This window comes from Spea bombifrons, chromosome 3 (assembly GCF_027358695.1).
Source record: "Spea bombifrons isolate aSpeBom1 chromosome 3, aSpeBom1.2.pri, whole genome shotgun sequence".
Lineage (NCBI taxonomy): Eukaryota > Metazoa > Chordata > Amphibia > Anura > Pelobatidae > Spea > Spea bombifrons.
This window is the reverse complement of record NC_071089.1, coordinates 119,815,470-119,835,477: the sequence shown is the minus strand read 5'-3', so window position 1 is coordinate 119,835,477 and position 20,008 is coordinate 119,815,470. Positions and strand designations below refer to the sequence as shown.

General features: G+C 40.4%; 6 non-coding genes across 6 annotated transcripts; all 6 read left to right on the top strand.

Moving 5' to 3' along the window:
- The first annotated feature begins 993 nt into the window (after positions 1 to 993).
- TRNAN-GUU (transfer RNA asparagine (anticodon GUU)) lies at positions 994 to 1,067 on the top strand. The gene has a single exon. It is a non-coding gene; the product is annotated as a tRNA-Asn (tRNA).
- Positions 1,068 to 3,215: 2,148 nt separating this feature from the next.
- Positions 3,216 to 3,289, top strand: TRNAN-GUU (transfer RNA asparagine (anticodon GUU)). The gene has a single exon. It is a non-coding gene; the product is annotated as a tRNA-Asn (tRNA).
- A 1,026-nt stretch (positions 3,290 to 4,315) lies between these two features.
- TRNAN-GUU (transfer RNA asparagine (anticodon GUU)) lies at positions 4,316 to 4,389 on the top strand. Its single transcript has one exon. It is a non-coding gene; the product is annotated as a tRNA-Asn (tRNA).
- Positions 4,390 to 6,537: 2,148 nt separating this feature from the next.
- TRNAN-GUU (transfer RNA asparagine (anticodon GUU)) lies at positions 6,538 to 6,611 on the top strand. Its single transcript has one exon. It is a non-coding gene; the product is annotated as a tRNA-Asn (tRNA).
- A 1,026-nt stretch (positions 6,612 to 7,637) lies between these two features.
- On the top strand, positions 7,638 to 7,711 carry TRNAN-GUU (transfer RNA asparagine (anticodon GUU)). Its single transcript has one exon. It is a non-coding gene; the product is annotated as a tRNA-Asn (tRNA).
- A 3,235-nt stretch (positions 7,712 to 10,946) lies between these two features.
- Positions 10,947 to 11,020, top strand: TRNAN-GUU (transfer RNA asparagine (anticodon GUU)). The gene has a single exon. It is a non-coding gene; the product is annotated as a tRNA-Asn (tRNA).
- Positions 11,021 to 20,008: the final 8,988 nt, after the last annotated feature.

Here is a 20,008-nt window from a genome sequence, read left to right as displayed (position 1 = left end):
TTCCTGAAAACTTTCATTCCTGTCTTTGCAACACCAATGAGCTAGTGATTACATTGAAAGACAAAAATGCAAAATCTTTAAAGCTTTCCAACATTAAGCTAAATCTTCTTATTCCACTTGTGGAAAGTTATTTTCCAGACAAAGCATGCCAATCCTTCCATGAAAAAAACACAGGAAAAAACACAGGAAAAACTTCTTGGCATAGTGCCAATTTTGGAATGCTTAGATTATTATTATTAATTTTTTGTTTTTTAACTTAGGCCACGTCTACAATACTACATGTTGTTAATAATTCGGGCAGCCGTTACCAAAATAGTGGCTGGCAAGGGGAGAATGCCGTTTTCATAAAATATCATAAATGACACAAGTTGTTAACCCTACGTGCCAAATAATCTTATGCAACGCCAGTTGTGCTTAAACAGAAAAGTGATATAATGAAAACAAAATTAGCAGAGGATGGTTTCGATCCATCGAGCTCTGGGTTATGGGCCCAGCACGCTTCCGCTGCGCCACTCTGCTTCTCGTATAGTGTTTTGTCCGAGGGGAGAATGTTGTTTTAATGCAATATCATCAATGACAGAAGTTATTAACCCTATGTAAAAACGACATCTAGCAGAGGATGTTATGGGCCCAGCACGCTTCCGCTGCGCCACTCTGCTTTTCGTGGCACTTTCTTCACAAATGATAAAAACACATTAATTCCTGACTTTTTTTTCTCCAAATCTCTTCTTCAAGCTTCGAAAGTGCCAACTTTTTGCCACTTTCTTCCCAAATGATAAAAAACCATGAATATCTGACTTTTTTTTTCCCAAATCTCTTCTTCAAGATTCGTAAAGACAATTTAGGAGTACAAGTTCTCACCATCATGAAATAATGTATAAACAGTTGAGATACAACTGTCAATTCTTCTGCTATGGTCACTAAGCCCTCTGGAATGCTGAAGGTTTAAAGTCATAATCCTCACTGCTTCTCTGAAAACAGTCACATGTGGTTGTCTCTGTGGCGCAATCGGTTAGCGCGTTCGGCTGTTAACCGAAAGGTTGGTGGTTCAAGCCCACCCAGGGACGAGTGGGATGTTTTCCTGAAAACTTTCATTCCTGTCTTTGCAACACCAATGAGCTAATGATTACATTGAAAGACAGAAATGCAAAATCCTTAAAGCTTTCCAACATTAAGCTAAGGCTAGGTTTCCACTTGGGTTTTTGTCCTGCGTTTTTTTCTTGATGAAAAACGCCAGGAAAAACGCCAAGAAAACTGCCACTGCATTTACCTGCGTTTTGGCATTTTTTCTGGCGTTTTAGCCTTTCTGTGGAAATTGCTTTTTTTGACCTTAGGCAGTTTTTCCAGCCTTTACAAGTTAGAAGTTTCACCCAGCTAAAAGGGATTAGGATAAATGGCAAGTATCTGCCCCCTCCTGATGTCATTTACTTGGTAGACCCTTTTGTCTCTTTTCTGTGGTTTGTAAGGCATGCTTTATTCCGAATGTCTGCTCCTCTGGGAAGATTGGCCCCAAATGATGGTGCAAATTGTTTGCTGTTGCTTTTGGCACGCAGGATCCAGTTGATGCGTCGGGTATGTTTGTTTGTAATGGCATGTTTGTTCCAAATGGTGTAAAATTCAATATGAACCAGTCCAGGACTTTGTTTTGTGTGAAACTGTTTGTTTTCAGCCTATTTCTCGTAGGACACACAGATACTGGGTCCATCCTCTGCATTGTAACTGTGGAAAAAACGTCATAAAAAACGCCAAGGCAATAAACCCACATGGCTTTTTCATGGCGTTTTTTCTCTCCCATAGACTTCTATTGGAGAAAAACGCCAAGATTTCCTTGCAAAAAACGCCAGAGTGTCAACATGCTGCGATTTTGAAAAACTGCCACAGAGCCCAAAAAAGCAGACAAACGCCAAAGAGGACTGAAAAAACGCCAAACAGAAAAAGGCCAAGTGGAAATGGCATTTTGCGATTTCCTATTGAAGAACAGCTAACATCTGGCTGCAGCCGTTTTTCACTAAAAAAACGCCAGGTGGCGCTATTGGCGTTTTTATGGGCGTTTTTAGCAAAAAAAAACCAAGTGGAAACCTAGCCTAAATCTTCTTATTCCACTTGTGGAAAGTTATTTTCCAGACAAAGCATGCCAATCCTTCCATGGAAAAACACAGGAAAAACTTCTTGGCATAGTGCCAATTTTGGAATGCTTAGATTATTATTATTAATTTTTTGTTTTTTAACTTAGGCCACGTCTACAATACTACATGTTGTTAATAATTCGGGCAGCCGTTACCAAAATAGTGGCTGGCAAGGGGAGAATGCCGTTTTCATACAATATCATAAATGACACAAGTTGTTAACCCTACGTACCAATTAATCTTATGCAACGCCAGTTGTGCTTAAACAGAAAAGTGACATAATGAAAAGAAAATTAGCAGAGGATGGTTTCGATCCATCGACCTCTGGGTTATGGGCCCAGCACGCTTCCGCTGCGCCACTCTGCTTTTCATATAGCTGTTTGTCCGAGGGAAGAATGCTGTTTTAATGCAATATCATCAATGACAGAAGTTATTAACCCTATGTAAAAATGACATCTAGCAGAGAATGGTTTCGATCCATCGACCTCTGGGTTATGGGCACAGCACGCTTCCGCTGCACCACTCAGCTTTCTGTACAGCTGTTTGTCCGAGGGGAGAATGCTGTTTTCATGCAATATCATCAATGACAGAAGTTATTAACCCTATGTAAAAATGACATCTAGCAGAGGATGGTTTCGATCCATCGACCTCCGGGCAAAGCACGCTTCTGCTGCGCCACTCTGCTTTCTATACAGCTTTTGTCCGAGGGGAGAATGCTGTTTTTATGCAATATCATCAATGACAGAAGTTATTAATCCTATGTGAAAAACGACATCTAGCAGAGGATGGTTTCGATCCATCGACCTCTGGGTTATGGGCCCAGCACGCTTCCGCTGCGCCACTCTGCTTTTCGTGGTACTTTCTTCACAAATGATAAAACACATTAATTCCTGACTTTTTTTTCCCAAATCTCTTCTTCAAGATTCGTAAAGACAATTTAGGAGTACAAGTTCTCACCATCATGAAATAATGTATAAACAGTTGAGATACAACTGTCAATTCTTCTGCTATGGTCACTAAGCCCTCTGGAATGCTGAAGGTTTAAAGTCATAATCCTCACTGCTTCTCTGAAAACAGTCACATGTGGTTGTCTCTGTGGCGCAATCGGTTAGCGCGTTCGGCTGTTAACCGAAAGGTTGGTGGTTCGAGCCCACCCAGGGACGAGTGGGATGTTTTCCTGAAAACTTTCATTCCTGTCTTTGCAACACCAATGAGCTAGTGATTACATTGAAAGACAAAAATGCAAAATCTTTAAAGCTTTCCTACATTAAGCTAAATCTTCTTATTCCACTTGTGGAAAGTTATTTTCCAGAGAAAGCATGCCAATCCTTCCATGAAAAAAACACAGGAAAAAACACAGGAAAAACTTCTTGGCATAGTGCCAATTTTGGAATGCTTAGATTATTATTATTAATTTTTTGTTTTTTAACTTAGGCCACGTCTACAATACTACATGTTGTTAATAATTCGGGCAGCCGTTACCAAAATAGTGGCTGGCAAGGGGAGAATGCCGTTTTCATAAAATATCATAAATGACACAAGTTGTTAACCCTACGTGCCAAATAATCTTATGCAACGCCAGTTGTGCTTAAACAGAAAAGTGATATAATGAAAACAAAATTAGCAGAGGATGGTTTCGATCCATCGACCTCTGGGTTATGGGCCCAGCACGCTTCCGCTGCGCCACTCTGCTTCTCATATAGTGTTTTGTCCGAGGGGAGAATGTTGTTTTAATGCAATATCATCAATGACAGAAGTTATTAACCCTATGTAAAAACGACATCTAGCAGAGGATGGTTTCGATCCATCGACCTCTGGGTTATGGGCCCAGCACGCTTCCGCTGCGCCACTCTGCTTTTCGTGGCACTTTCTTCACAAATGATAAAAACACATTAATTCCTGACTTTTTTTTCTCCAAATCTCTTCTTCAAGCTTCGAAAGCGCCAACTTTTTGCCACTTTCTTCCCAAATGATAAAAAACCATGAATATCTGACTTTTTTTTCCCAAATCTCTTCTTCAAGATTCGTAAAGACAATTTAGGAGTACAAGTTCTCACCATCATGAAATAATGTATAAACAGTTGAGATACAACTGTCAATTCTTCTGCTATGGTCACTAAGCCCTCTGGAATGCTGAAGGTTTAAAGTCATAATCCTCACTGCTTCTCTGAAAACAGTCACATGTGGTTGTCTCTGTGGCGCAATCGGTTAGCGCGTTCGGCTGTTAACCGAAAGGTTGGTGGTTCAAGCCCACCCAGGGACGAGTGGGATGTTTTCCTGAAAACTTTCATTCCTGTCTTTGCAACACCAATGAGCTAATGATTACATTGAAAGACAGAAATGCAAAATCCTTAAAGCTTTCCAACATTAAGCTAAGGCTAGGTTTCCACTTGGGTTTTTGTCCTGCGTTTTTTTCTTGATGAAAAACGCCAGGAAAAACGCCAAGAAAACTGCCACTGCATTTACCTGCGTTTTGGCGTTTTTTCTGGCGTTTTAGCCTTTCTGTGGAAATTGCTTTTTTTGACCTTAGGCAGTTTTTCCAGCCTTTACAAGTTAGAAGTTTCACCCAGCTAAAAGGGATTAGGATAAATGGCAAGTATCTGCCCCCTCCTGATGTCATTTACTTGGTAGACCCTTTTGTCTCTTTTCTGTGGTTTGTAAGGCATGCTTTATTCCGAATGTCTGCTCCTCTGGGAAGATTGGCCCCAAATGATGGTGCAAATTGTTTGCTGTTGCTTTTGGCACGCAGGATCCAGTTGATGCGTCGGGTATGTTTGTTTGTAATGGCATGTTTGTTCCAAATGGTGTAAAATTCAATATGAACCAGTCCAGGACTTTGTTTTGTGTGAAACTGTTTGTTTTCAGCCTATTTCTCGTAGGACACACAGATACTGGGTCCATCCTCTGCATTGTAACTGTGGAAAAAACGTCATAAAAAACGCCAAGGCAATAAACCCACATGGCTTTTTCATGGCGTTTTTTCTCTCCCATAGACTTCTATTGGAGAAAAACGCCAAGATTTCCTTGCAAAAAACGCCAGAGTGTCAACATGCTGCGATTTTGAAAAACTGCCACAGAGCCCAAAAAAGCAGACAAACGCCAAAGAGGACTGAAAAAACGCCAAACAGAAAAAGGCCAAGTGGAAATGGCATTTTGCGATTTCCTATTGAAGAACAGCTAACATCTGGCTGCAGCCGTTTTTCACTAAAAAAACGCCAGGTGGCGCTATTGGCGTTTTTATGGGCGTTTTTAGCAAAAAAAAACCAAGTGGAAACCTAGCCTAAATCTTCTTATTCCACTTGTGGAAAGTTATTTTCCAGACAAAGCATGCCAATCCTTCCATGGAAAAACACAGGAAAAACTTCTTGGCATAGTGGCAATTTTGGAATGCTTAGATTATTATTATTAATTTTTTGTTTTTTAACTTAGGCCACGTCTACAATACTACATGTTGTTAATAATTCGGGCAGCCGTTACCAAAATAGTGGCTGGCAAGGGGAGAATGCCGTTTTCATACAATATCATAAATGACACAAGTTGTTAACCCTACGTACCAATTAATCTTATGCAACGCCAGTTGTGCTTAAACAGAAAAGTGACATAATGAAAAGAAAATTAGCAGAGGATGGTTTCGATCCATCGACCTCTGGGTTATGGGCCCAGCACGCTTCCGCTGCGCCACTCTGCTTTTCATATAGCTGTTTGTCCGAGGGAAGAATGCTGTTTTAATGCAATATCATCAATGACAGAAGTTATTAACCCTATGTAAAAATGACATCTAGCAGAGAATGGTTTCGATCCAACGACCTCTGGGTTATGGGCACAGCACGCTTCCGCTGCACCACTCAGCTTTCTGTACAGCTGTTTGTCCGAGGGGAGAATGCTGTTTTCATGCAATATCATCAATGACAGAAGTTATTAACCCTATGTAAAAATGACATCTAGCAGAGGATGGTTTCGATCCATCGACCTCCGGGCAAAGCACGCTTCCGCTGCGCCACTCTGCTTTCTATACAGCTTTTGTCCGAGGGGAGAATGCTGTTTTTATGCAATATCATCAATGACAGAAGTTATTAACCCTATGTGAAAAACGACATCTAGCAGAGGATGGTTTCGATCCATCGACCTCTGGGTTATGGGCCCAGCACGCTTCCGCTGCGCCACTCTGCTTTTCGTGGTACTTTCTTCACAAATGATAAAACACATTAATTCCTGACTTTTTTTTCCCAAATCTCTTCTTCAAGATTCGTAAAGACAATTTAGGAGTACAAGTTCTCACCATCATGAAATAATGTATAAACAGTTGAGATACAACTGTCAATTCTTCTGCTATGGTCACTAAGCCCTCTGGAATGCTGAAGGTTTAAAGTCATAATCCTCACTGCTTCTCTGAAAACAGTCACATGTGGTTGTCTCTGTGGCGCAATCGGTTAGCGCGTTCGGCTGTTAACCGAAAGGTTGGTGGTTCGAGCCCACCCAGGGACGAGTGGGATGTTTTCCTGAAAACTTTCATTCCTGTCTTTGCAAGACCAATGAGCTAGTGATTACATTGAAAGACAAAAATGCAAAATCTTTAAAGCTTTCCAACATTAAGCTAAATCTTCTTATTCCACTTGTGGAAAGTTATTTTCCAGAGAAAGCATGCCAATCCTTCCATGAAAAAAACACAGGAAAAAACACAGGAAAAACTTCTTGGCATAGTGCCAATTTTGGAATGCTTAGATTATTATTATTAATTTTTTGTTTTTTAACTTAGGCCACGTCTACAATACTACATGTTGTTAATAATTCGGGCAGCCGTTACCAAAATAGTGGCTGGCAAGGGGAGAATGCCGTTTTCATAAAATATCATAAATGACACAAGTTGTTAACCCTACGTGCCAAATAATCTTATGCAACGCCAGTTGTGCTTAAACAGAAAAGTGATATAATGAAAACAAAATTAGCAGAGGATGGTTTCGATCCATCGACCTCTGGGTTATGGGCCCAGCACACTTCCGCTGCGCCACTCTGCTTCTCATATAGTGTTTTGTCCGAGGGGAGAATGTTGTTTTAATGCAATATCATCAATGACAGAAGTTATTAACCCTATGTAAAAACGACATCTAGCAGAGGATGGTTTCGATCCATCGACCTCTGGGTTATGGGCCCAGCACGCTTCCGCTGCGCCACTCTGCTTTTCGTGGCACTTTCTTCACAAATGATAAAAACACATTAATTCCTGACTTTTTTTTCTCCAAATCTCTTCTTCAAGCTTCGAAAGTGCCAACTTTTTGCCACTTTCTTCCCAAATGATAAAAAACCATGAATATCTGACTTTTTTTTCCCAAATCTCTTCTTCAAGATTCGTAAAGACAATTTAGGAGTACAAGTTCTCACCATCATGAAATAATGTATAAACAGTTGAGATACAACTGTCAATTCTTCTGCTATGGTCACTAAGCCCTCTGGAATGCTGAAGGTTTAAAGTCATAATCCTCACTGCTTCTCTGAAAACATTCACATGTGGTTGTCTCTGTGGCGCAATCGGTTAGCGCGTTCGGCTGTTAACCGAAAGGTTGGTGGTTCAAGCCCACCCAGGGACGAGTGGGATGTTTTCCTGAAAACTTTCATTCCTGTCTTTGCAACACCAATGAGCTAGTGATTACATTGAAAGACAAAAATGCAAAATCTTTAAAGCTTTCCAACATTAAGCTAAATCTTCTTATTCCACTTGTGGAAAGTTATTTTCCAGACAAAGCATGCCAATCCTTCCATGAAAAAACACAGGAAAAACTTCTTGGCATAGTGCCAATTTTGGAATGCTTAGATTATTATTATTAATTTTTTGTTTTTTAACTTAGGCCACGTCTACAATACTAAATGTTGTTAATAATTCGGGCAGCCGTTACCAAAATAGTGGCTGGCAAGGGGAGAATGCCGTTTTCATAAAATATCATAAATGACACAAGTTGTTAAACCTACGTGCCAAATAATCTTATGCAACGCCAGTTGTGCTTAAACAGAAAAGTGATATAATGAAAACAAAATTAGCAGAGGATGGTTTCGATCCATCGACCTCTGGGTTATGGGCCCAGCACGCTTCCGCTGCGCCACTCTGCTTCTCATATAGCGTTTTGTCCGAGGGGAGAATGTTGTTTTAATGCAATATCATCAATGACAGCAGTTATTAACCCTATGTAAAAATGACATCTAGCAGAGGATGGTTTCGATCCATCGACCTCGGGGTTATGGGCCCAGCACGCTTCCGCTGCGCCACTCTGCTTTTCGTGGCACTTTCTTCACAAATGATAAAAACACATTAATTCCTGACTTTTTTTTCTCCAAATCTCTTCTTTAAGCTTCGAAAGTGCCAACTTTTTGCCACTTTCTTCCCAAATGATAAAAAACCATGAATATCTGACTTTTTTTTCCCAAATCTCTTCTTCAAGATTCGTAAAGACAATTTAGGAGTACAAGTTCTCACCATCATGAAATAATGTATAAACAGTTGAGATACAACTGTCAATTCTTCTGCTATGGTCACTAAGCCCTCTGGAATGCTGAAGGTTTAAAGTCATAATCCTCACTGCTTCTCTGAAAACAGTCACATGTGGTTGTCTCTGTGGCGCAATCGGTTAGCGCGTTCGGCTGTTAACCGAAAGGTTGGTGGTTTAAGCCCACCCAGGGTCGAGTGGGATGTTTTCCTGAAAACTTTCATTCCTGTCTTTGCAACACCAATGAGCTAATGATTACATTGAAAGACAGAAATGCAAAATCCTTAAAGCTTTCCAACATTAAGCTAAGGCTAGGTTTCCACTTGGGTTTTTGTCCTGCGTTTTTTTCTTGATGAAAAACGCCAGGAAAAACGCCAAGAAAACTGCCACTGCATTTAAATGCGTTTTGGCGTTTTTTCTGGCGTTTTAGCCTTTCTGTGGAAATTGCTTTTTTTGACCTTAGGCAGTTTTTCCAGCCTTTACAAGTTAGAAGTTTCACCCAGCTAAAAGGGATTAGGATAAATGGCAAGTATCTGCCCCCTCCTGATGTCATTTACTTGGTAGACCCTTTTGTCTCTTTTCTGTGGTTTGTAAGGCATGCTTTATTCCGAATGTCTGCTCCTCTGGGAAGATTGGCCCCAAATGATGGTGCAAATTGTTTGCTGTTGCTTTTGGCACGCAGGATCCAGTTGATGCGTCAGGTATGTTTGTTTGTAATGGCATGTTTGTTCCAAATGGTGTAAAATTCAATATGAACCAGTCCAGGACTTTGTTTTGTGTGAAACTGTTTGTTTTCAGCCTATTTCTCGTAGGACACACAGATACTGGGTCCATCCTCTGCATTGTAACTGTGGAAAAAACGTCATAAAAAACGCCAAGGCAATAAACCCACATGGCTTTTTCATGGCGTTTTTTCTCTCCCATAGACTTCTATTGGAGAAAAACGCCAAGATTTCCTTGCAAAAAACGTCAGAGTGTCAACATGCTGCGATTTTGAAAAACTGCCACAGAGCCCAAAAAAGCAGACAAACGCCAAAGAGGACTGAAAAAACGCCAAACAGAAAAAGGCCAAGTGGAAATGGCATTTTGCGATTTCCTATTGAAGAACAGCTAACATCTGGCTGCAGCCGTTTTTCACTAAAAAAACGCCAGGTGGCGCTATTGGCGTTTTTATGGGCGTTTTTAGCAAAAAAAAACCAAGTGGAAACCTAGCCTAAATCTTCTTATTCCACTTGTGGAAAGTTATTTTCCAGACAAAGCATGCCAATCCTTCCATGGAAAAACACAGGAAAAACTTCTTGGCATAGTGCCAATTTTGGAATGCTTAGATTATTATTATTAATTTTTTGTTTTTTAACTTAGGCCACGTCTACAATACTACATGTTGTTAATAATTCGGGCAGCCGTTACCAAAATAGTGGCTGGCAAGGGGAGAATGCCGTTTTCATACAATATCATAAATGACACAAGTTGTTAACCCTACGTACCAATTAATCTTATGCAACGCCAGTTGTGCTTAAACAGAAAAGTGACATAATGAAAAGAAAATTAGCAGAGGATGGTTTCGATCCATCGACCTCTGGGTTATGGGCCCAGCACGCTTCCGCTGCGCCACTCTGCTTTTCATATAGCTGTTTGTCCGAGGGAAGAATGCTGTTTTAATGCAATATCATCAATGACAGAAGTTATTAACCCTATGTAAAAATGCCATCTAGCAGAGAATGGTTTCGATCCATCGACCTCTGGGTTATGGGCACAGCACGCTTCCGCTGCACCACTCAGCTTTCTGTACAGCTGTTTGTCCGAGGGGAGAATGCTGTTTTCATGCAATATCATCAATGACAGAAGTTATTAACCCTATGTAAAAATGACATCTAGCAGAGGATGGTTTCGATCCATCGACCTCCGGGCAAAGCACGCTTCCGCTGCGCCACTCTGCTTTCTATACAGCTTTTGTCCGAGGGGAGAATGCTGTTTTTATGCAATATCATCAATGACAGAAGTTATTAACCCTATGTGAAAAACAACATCTAGCAGAGGATGGTTTCGATCCATCGACCTCTGGGTTATGGGCCCAGCACGCTTCCGCTGCGCCACTCTGCTTTTCGTGGTACTTTCTTCACAAATGATAAAACACATTAATTCCTGACTTTTTTTTCCCAAATCTCTTCTTCAAGATTCGTAAAGACAATTTAGGAGTACAAGTTCTCACCATCATGAAATAATGTATAAACAGTTGAGATACAACTGTCAATTCTTCTGCTATGGTCACTAAGCCCTCTGGAATGCTGAAGGTTTAAAGTCATAATCCTCACTGCTTCTCTGAAAACAGTCACATGTGGTTGTCTCTGTGGCGCAATCGGTTAGCGCGTTCGGCTGTTAACCGAAAGGTTGGTGGTTCAAGCCCACCCAGGGACGAGTGGGATGTTTTCCTGAAAACTTTCATTCCTGTCTTTGCAACACCAATGAGCTAGTGATTACATTGAAAGACAAAAATGCAAAATCTTTAAAGCTTTCCAACATTAAGCTAAATCTTCTTATTCCACTTGTGGAAAGTTATTTTCCAGACAAAGCATGCCAATCCTTCCATGAAAAAAACACAGGAAAAAACACAGGAAAAACTTCTTGGCATAGTGCCAATTTTGGAATGCTTAGATTATTATTATTAATTTTTTGTTTTTTAACTTAGGCCACGTCTACAATACTACATGTTGTTAATAATTCGGGCAGCCGTTACCAAAATAGTGGCTGGCAAGGGGAGAATGCCGTTTTCATAAAATATCATAAATGACACAAGTTGTTAACCCTACGTGCCAAATAATCTTATGCAACGCCAGTTGTGCTTAAACAGAAAAGTGATATAATGAAAACAAAATTAGCAGAGGATGGTTTCGATCCATCGACCTCTGGGTTATGGGTCCAGCACGCTTCCGCTGCGCCACTCTGCTTCTCATATAGTGTTTTGTCCGAGGGGAGAATGTTTTTTTAATGCAATATCATCAATGACAGAAGTTATTAACCCTATGTAAAAAAGACATCTAGCAGAGGATGGTTTCGATCCATCGACCTCTGGGTTATGGGCCCAGCACGCTTCCGCTGCGCCACTCTGCTTTTCGTGGCACTTTCTTCACAAATGATAAAAACACATTAATTCCTGACTTTTTTTTCTCCAAATCTCTTCTTCAAGCTTCGAAAGTGCCAACTTTTTGCCACTTTCTTCCCAAATGATAAAAAACCATGAATATCTGACTTTTTTTTCCCAAATCTCTTCTTCAAGATTCGTAAAGACAATTTAGGAGTACAAGTTCTCACCATCATGAAATAATGTATAAACAGTTGAGATACAACTGTCAATTCTTCTGCTATGGTCACTAAGCCCTCTGGAATGCTGAAGGTTTAAAGTCATAATCCTCACTGCTTCTCTGAAAACAGTCACATGTGGTTGTCTCTGTGGCGCAATCGGTTAGCGCGTTCGGCTGTTAACCGAAAGGTTGGTGGTTTAAGCCCACCCAGGGACGAGTGGGATGTTTTCCTGAAAACTTTCATTCCTGTCTTTGCAACACCAATGAGCTAATGATTACATTGAAAGACAGAAATGCAAAATCCTTAAAGCTTTCCAACATTAAGCTAAGGCTAGGTTTCCACTTGGGTTTTTGTCCTGCGTTTTTTTCTTGATGAAAAACGCCAGGAAAAACGCCAAGAAAACTGCCACTGCATTTACCTGCGTTTTGGCGTTTTTTCTGGCGTTTTAGCCTTTCTGTGGAAATTGCTTTTTTTGACCTTAGGCAGTTTTTCCAGCCTTTACAAGTTAGAAGTTTCACCCAGCTAAAAGGGATTAGGATAAATGGCAAGTATCTGCCCCCTCCTGATGTCATTTACTTGGTAGACCCTTTTGTCTCTTTTCTGTGGTTTGTAAGGCATGCTTTATTCCGAATGTCTGCTCCTCTGGGAAGATTGGCCCCAAATGATGGTGCAAATTGTTTGCTGTTGCTTTTGGCACGCAGGATCCAGTTGATGCGTCGGGTATGTTTGTTTGTAATGGCATGTTTGTTCCAAATGGTGTAAAATTCAATATGAACCAGTCCAGGACTTTGTTTTGTGTGAAACTGTTTGTTTTCAGCCTATTTCTCGTAGGACACACAGATACTGGGTCCATCCTCTGCATTGTAACTGTGGAAAAAACGTCATAAAAAACGCCAAGGCAATAAACCCACATGGCTTTTTCATGGCGTTTTTTCTCTCCCATAGACTTCTATTGGAGAAAAACGCCAAGATTTCCTTGCAAAAAACGCCAGAGTGTCAACATGCTGCGATTTTGAAAAACTGCCACAGAGCCCAAAAAAGCAGACAAACGCCAAAGAGGACTGAAAAAACGCCAAACAGAAAAAGGCCAAGTGGAAATGGCATTTTGCGATTTCCTATTGAAGAACAGCTAACATCTGGCTGCAGCCGTTTTTCACTAAAAAAACGCCAGGTGGCGCTATTGGCGTTTTTATGGGCGTTTTTAGCAAAAAAAAACCAAGTGGAAACCTAGCCTAAATCTTCTTATTCCACTTGTGGAAAGTTATTTTCCAGACAAAGCATGCCAATCCTTCCATGGAAAAACACAGGAAAAACTTCTTGGCATAGTGCCAATTTTGGAATGCTTAGATTATTATTATTAATTTTTTGTTTTTTAACTTAGGCCACGTCTACAATACTACATGTTGTTAATAATTCGGGCAGCCGTTACCAAAATAGTGGCTGGCAAGGGGAGAATGCCGTTTTCATACAATATCATAAATGACACAAGTTGTTAACCCTACGTACCAATTAATCTTATGCAACGCCAGTTGTGCTTAAACAGAAAAGTGACATAATGAAAAGAAAATTAGCAGAGGATGGTTTCGATCCATCGACCTCTGGGTTATGGGCCCAGCACGCTTCCGCTGCGCCACTCTGCTTTTCATATAGCTGTTTGTCCGAGGGAAGAATGCTGTTTTAATGCAATATCATCAATGACAGAAGTTATTAACCCTATGTAAAAATGACATCTAGCAGAGAATGGTTTCGATCCATCGACCTCTGGGTTATGAGCACAGCACGCTTCCGCTGCACCACTCAGCTTTCTGTACAGCTGTTTGTCCGAGGGGAGAATGCTGTTTTCATGCAATATCATCAATGACAGAAGTTATTAACCCTATGTAAAAATGACATCTAGCAGAGGATGGTTTCGATCCATCGACCTCTGGGCCCAGCACGCTTCCGCTGTGCCACTCTGCTTTCTGTACAGCTGTTTGTCCGAGGGGAGAATGCTGTTTTTATGCAATATCATCAATGACAGAAGTTACTAACCCTATGTGAAAACGACATCTAGCAGAGGATGGTTTCAATCCATCGACCTCTGGGTTATGGGCCCAGCACGCTTCCGCTGCGCCACTCTGCTTTTCGTGGTACTTTCTTCACAAATGATAAAACACATTAATTCCTGACTTTTTTTTCCCAAATCTCTTCTTCAAGATTCGTAAAGACATTTTAGGAGTACAAGTTCTCACCATCATGAAATAATGTATAAACAGTTGAGATACAACTGTCAATTCTTCTGCTATGGTCACTAAGCCCTCTGGAATGCTGAAGGTTTAAAGTCATAATCCTCACTGCTTCTCTGAAAACAGTCACAAGTGGTTGTCTCTGTGGCGCAATCGGTTAGTGCGTTCGGCTGTTAATCGAAAGGTTGGTGGTTCAAGCCCACCCAGGGACGAGTGGGATGTTTTCCTGAAAACTTTCATTCCTGTGTTTGCAACACCAATTAGCTAATGATTACATTGAAAGACAGAAATGCGAAATCCTTAAAGCTTTCCAACATTAAGCCAAATCTTCTTATTCCACTTGTGGAAAGTTATTTTCCAGACAAAGCATGCCAATCCTTCCATGAAAAAACACAGGAAAAACTTCTTGGCATAGTGCCAATTTTGGAATGCTTAGATTATTATTATTAATTTTTTGTTTTTTAACTTAGGCCACGTCTACAATACTACATGTTGTTAATAATTCGGGCAGCCGTTACCAAAATAGTGGCTGGCAAGGGGAGAATGCCGTTTTCATACAATATCATAAATGACACAAGTTGTTAACCCTACGTGCCAATTAATCTTATGCAACGCCAGTTGTGCTTAAACAGAAAAGTGACATTATAAAAACAAAACCAGCAGAGGATGGTTTCGATCCATCGACCTCTGGGTTATGGGCCCAGCACGCTTCCACTGCACCACTCTGCTTTTCATATAGGGGTTTGTCCGAGGGGAGCATGCTGTTTTAATGCAATATCATCAATGACAGAAGTTATTAACCCTATGTAAAAACAACATCTAGCAGAGGATGGTTTCGATCCATCGACCTCTGGGTTATGGGCCCAGCACGCTTCCGCTGCGCCACTCTGCTTTTCATGGTGCTTTCTTCACAAATGATAAAACACATTAATTCCTGACTTTTTTTTCTCCAAATCTCTTCTTCAAGCTTCGAAAGTGCCAACTTTTTGCCACTTTCTTCCCAAATGATAAAAAACCATGAATATCTGACTTTTTTTTCCAAATCTCTTCTTCAAGATTCGTAAAGACAATTTAGGAGTACAAGTTCTCACCATCATGAAATAATGTATAAGCAGTTGAGATACAACTGTCAATTCTTCTGCTATGGTCACTAAGCCCTCTGGAATGCTGAAGGTTTAAAGTCATAATCCTCACTGCTTCTCTGAAAACAGTCACAAGTGGTTGTCTCTGTGGCGCAATTGGTAGTATTTTAACCCTTTCCATGCATGAGATTCTACCACCAGCCTTTGCCACACTTTGTGTTAGTATTTTTTTGGTATTTTTTTTTACACAAATTGTACTTTGGGTATACATTTATAGCTCCAGGTGTACGTCACTATCAAACAACACCCTAATATGTGTTCAATAACATCTCTCGAGTACAGTGATACCACCCATGCATGGGTTTGACTGCTGTTTGGGGTTAAAAGGCCACATTTGGGAAGTGCGCTTTTTTTCCCCTATTTTGGTCAGTCTGTGCCTATGCCCTATCTTTGAGCCTGGCCACTACAATTTACCTCATAAAACCATATATTTTTAAAAACTAGACACCCCAAGGTACTTAAAATGGTAGTATTTAACCCTTTCCATGCATCAGATTCTACCACCAGCCTTTGCCACACTTTGAGGTAATATTTTTTTTTGTATTTTTTTCACACAAATTGTACTTTGGGTATAAATTTATAGCTCCAGGTATACGTCACTATCAAACAACACCCTAATATGTGTTCAGGAACATCTCCCGAGTTCAGTCATACCCCACATGTATGGGTTTGTCTGGTGTTTGAGGTTAAAATGCCACATTTTGGAAGTGCGCTTTTTTTTTCCCATTTCGGTCAGTCTGTGCCTATGCCCTATCTTTGAGCCCGGCCACTCCAATTTACCCCATCAAACCATTCATTTTTTTAAAGTAGACACCCCTTGGGTATTTGAAATGCTTTTTATTAAAATTTTTCCACGTCAGGATTTTTGGGAAGATACAGCGCTAATTTTAGCACTTGCTCATAATAATAAACTTTATTTTTTTATTTTATTTATTTTACTCTTTTTGGACTTTTTTTTTACATTTTGCTGGAACTGGATAGTTCCTCTAAAGCATAATAATTTTTAAATGTTACCATGTTTTTTTTAAGCTTTTTCTTTTTTTCCTTTTTTTTTAAATTTTTTTATTTATTTTTTTAATATTTTACTAATCACATAGTGATTAGAAAGCTGGGCTCCATTGACTTGTATGGTTGAATGCAGTACCTGTATTCAACCTGCAAGTGGAGCCAGAGTTCTCTAGAGGGTCTGGAGACCGTCTAGCCAACTTTTAAACCTTTATTATTTTTTTTTCCCGGGCCGCCGCCATCTTACGGATGGTGAAGACTGCGTGCAGCTGCGGCTGTGACCGCTCTCCGGAGCGGTCACAGTCCATCAAGAGGTAAGTGTTTGGTGTCGCTGGATGCCTCCTGATCGAGGCATTCCAGCGACACCATTGAAGTTTAGGAGGTGATCGTTGATCGCCTCCTAAACGCTTTTAAAACGGGCGTCCCCTGCCATACAATGTATGGCGGCTGTTGACGCCCCAGGGAGGGGCCAGACATGGCCCATCATGCCGATCTCGGTGTTGCTGAATGCCTCGACATCGAGGCATTACAGCAACACCGTTTAAGCTTAGAAAGTGATCGTTGATCACTTTCTAAGCTTGTTTAAGTCTGATGACGTGTCAGGTACGTCATAGGTCGTTAAGTGACCGTTTTGCATGACGTTCCTGACCCGGCAATGGACGTTAAGGCGTTAAGGACCGGGCTCATTTTTTGTTTTGTACCCTGTGGGACTGCAGCTGTTTTGACACTATTGTGGTGCTTGTGTTCAGCTGTAATTTTCTCCTCACCCATTTAGTGTACCCACATAAGTTATATATTGTTTTTTTCAGGACAAGATGGGCTTTCTTCGGATACCATTATTTTGATCGTATCATCTTATTTACTATAAAAAAAAATAAAAAAAAACATGGTGAAAAATTGAAAAAAAAAACACATTTTATGACTTTTATTTGAGAAATCTTTTACTCACCTAAAAACGCAAGTAAAAAAACTAGCTAAATAGATTCTACTACTTGTCTTGAGTTTAGAAATACCCAATGTTTTTATGTTTTTTTGCTGTTTTTGTAAGTTATAGGGCAATAAGTACAAGCAGCGTTTTATGATTTCCAAATCTTTTTTAACAAATCTGGTCAGTCTGCCTCCATCTCCTCTTTGGAAGATCTTTTGGAAGCCAGTTAACTCAATTTAACCCCAATTTAACCATATATTTTTGAAAACTAGACACCCCAGGGTATTCCAAATGCTGTTATTTTAACCCTTTCCATGCACCAATTATAGAACTACACTTTGTCAAACTTTGTAATAGTAATTTTTTTTATTTTTTTTCACACAAATTGTACTTTAGTTATAGATATACAGGTCCTGATATATGTCACTGTAAAACAACCCCCCAATATGTGTTCAGGAACATCTCCTGAGTACAGCGATACCCCACATGCATGGGTTTGTCAGATTGTTTGGCTGGTAAAAGGCTACTTTTGGGGCATGCGTAATCCAGGTGGTCATTTGGTCATTCTGCCTCCATCTCCTCTTTGGAACATCTTTGAAGCGGGTTAACTCAATTTAACCCATTCAAACCATATATTTTTGAAAACTAGACACCCCAGGGTATTCCAAATGCTGTTATTTTAACCCTTTCCATGCACCAATTATAGAACTACACTTTGTCAAACTTTGTAATAGTATTTTTTTTTATTTTTTTTTCACACAAATTGTACTTTAGTTATAGATATACAGGTTCTGGTATATGCCACTGTCAAACAACCCCCCAATATGTGTTCAGGAACATCTCCTGAGTGCAGTGATACCCGACATGCATGGGTTTGTCGGGTTGTTTGAGATTTAAAATGCCACATTTGGGAAGTGCGCTTTTTTTCTCCATTTTGGTCAGTCTGTACCTATGCCCTATCTTTGAGCTTGGCCACTCCAGTTTACCCCATCAGCCATTTTTTATATATATTAGACACCCCTTGGGTATTTGAAGTGCTTTTATTTTAACTCTTTGTTGAGATTTTTGAGAAATTTTAGCACTTGCTCAAAATAATAAACTTTATTTTTTTATTTTATTTTATTTTTTTAATACTTTTTTTTATATTTTTTTTTACACATTTTGCTGGTACTGGATGGTTCATCTAGTGACATCACTGCATAATTATTTTTAAATGTTAGCACTTTTTTTTTTCCATTTTTTTTTTTTTTTTTTGAATATTTTACTAATCACATAGTGATTAGAAAGCTGGGCTCCATTGACTTGCATGGTTGAATGCAGTACCTGTATTCAACCTGCAAGTGGAGCCAGAGTTCTCTAGAGGGTCTGGAGACCGTCTAGCTAACTCTCTCATCTTTATTGTTTATTTTCCCGGGCCGCCGCCATCTTTCTTGATGGCGAAGATCACCGGCAGCTGCGGCTGTGACCGCTCTCCGGAGCGGTCACAGCCATCCAAAGGTAAGTGTCTGGTGTCGCTGGATGCCTCCTGATCGAGGCATTCCAGCGACACCATTTAAGTTTAGGAGGCGATCGTCGATCGCCTCCTAAACGCTTTTAAAACGGGCGTCCGCCGCCATACAATGTATGGCGGCTGTTGACGCTCCGGAGAGGGGCCAGACATGGCCCCCGATGCCGATCTCGGCGTTACTGAATGCCTCGACATCGAGGCATTACAGTAACGCCGTTAAGCTTATTTAATTTTATGACGGTTCAGGACCGTCAAAGGTCATTTAGCGACCTTCATGTCATGACGGTCCTGAACCGGCAAAGGTCGCGAAGGGGTTAAAGCTTTCCAACATTAAGCTAAATCTTCTTATTCCACTTGTGGAAAGTTATTTTCCAGACAAAGCATGCCAATCCTTCCATGAAAAAACACAGGAAAAACTTCTTGGCATAGTGCCAATTTTGGAATGCTTAGATTATTATTATTAATTTTTTGTTTTTTAACTTAGGCCACGTCTACAATACTACATGTTGTTAATAATTCGGGCAGCCGTTACCAAAATAGTGGCTGGCAAGGGGAGAATGCCGTTTTCATACAATATCATAAATGACACAAGTTGTTAACCCTACGTGCCAATTAATCTTATGCAACGCCAGTTGTGCTTAAATAGAAAAGTGACATTATAAAAACAAAATTAGCAGAGGATGGTTTCGATCCATCGACCTCTGGGTTAATGGCCCAGCACGCTTTCGCTGCGCCACTCTGCTTTTCATATAGTCGTTTGTCCGAGGGGAGAATGCTGTTTTCATGCAATATCATCAATGACAGAAGTTATTAACCCTATGTAAAAATGACATCTAGCAGAGGATGGTTTCGATCCATCGACCTCTGGGTTATGGGCCCAGCACGCTTCCACTGCGCCACTCTGCTTTTTCTTGGCACTTTCTTCACAAATGATAAAACACATTAATTCCTGACTTTTTTTCTCCAAATCTCTTCTTCAAGCTTCGAAAGGGCCAACTTTTTGCCACTTTCTTCCCAAATGATAAAAAACCATGAATATCTGACTTTTTTTTCCAAATCACTTCTTCAAGATTCGTAAAGACAATTTAGGAGTACAAGTTCTCACCATCATGAAATAATGTATAAACAGTTGAGATACAACTGTCAATTCTTCTGCTATGGTCACTAAGCCCTCTGGAATGCTGAAGGTTTAAAGTCATAATCCTCACTGCTTCTCTGAAAAGTGGTGCAAGTTGTTGTCTCTGTGGCGCAATCGGTTAGTGCGTTCGGCTGTTAACTGAAAGGTTGGTGGTTCAA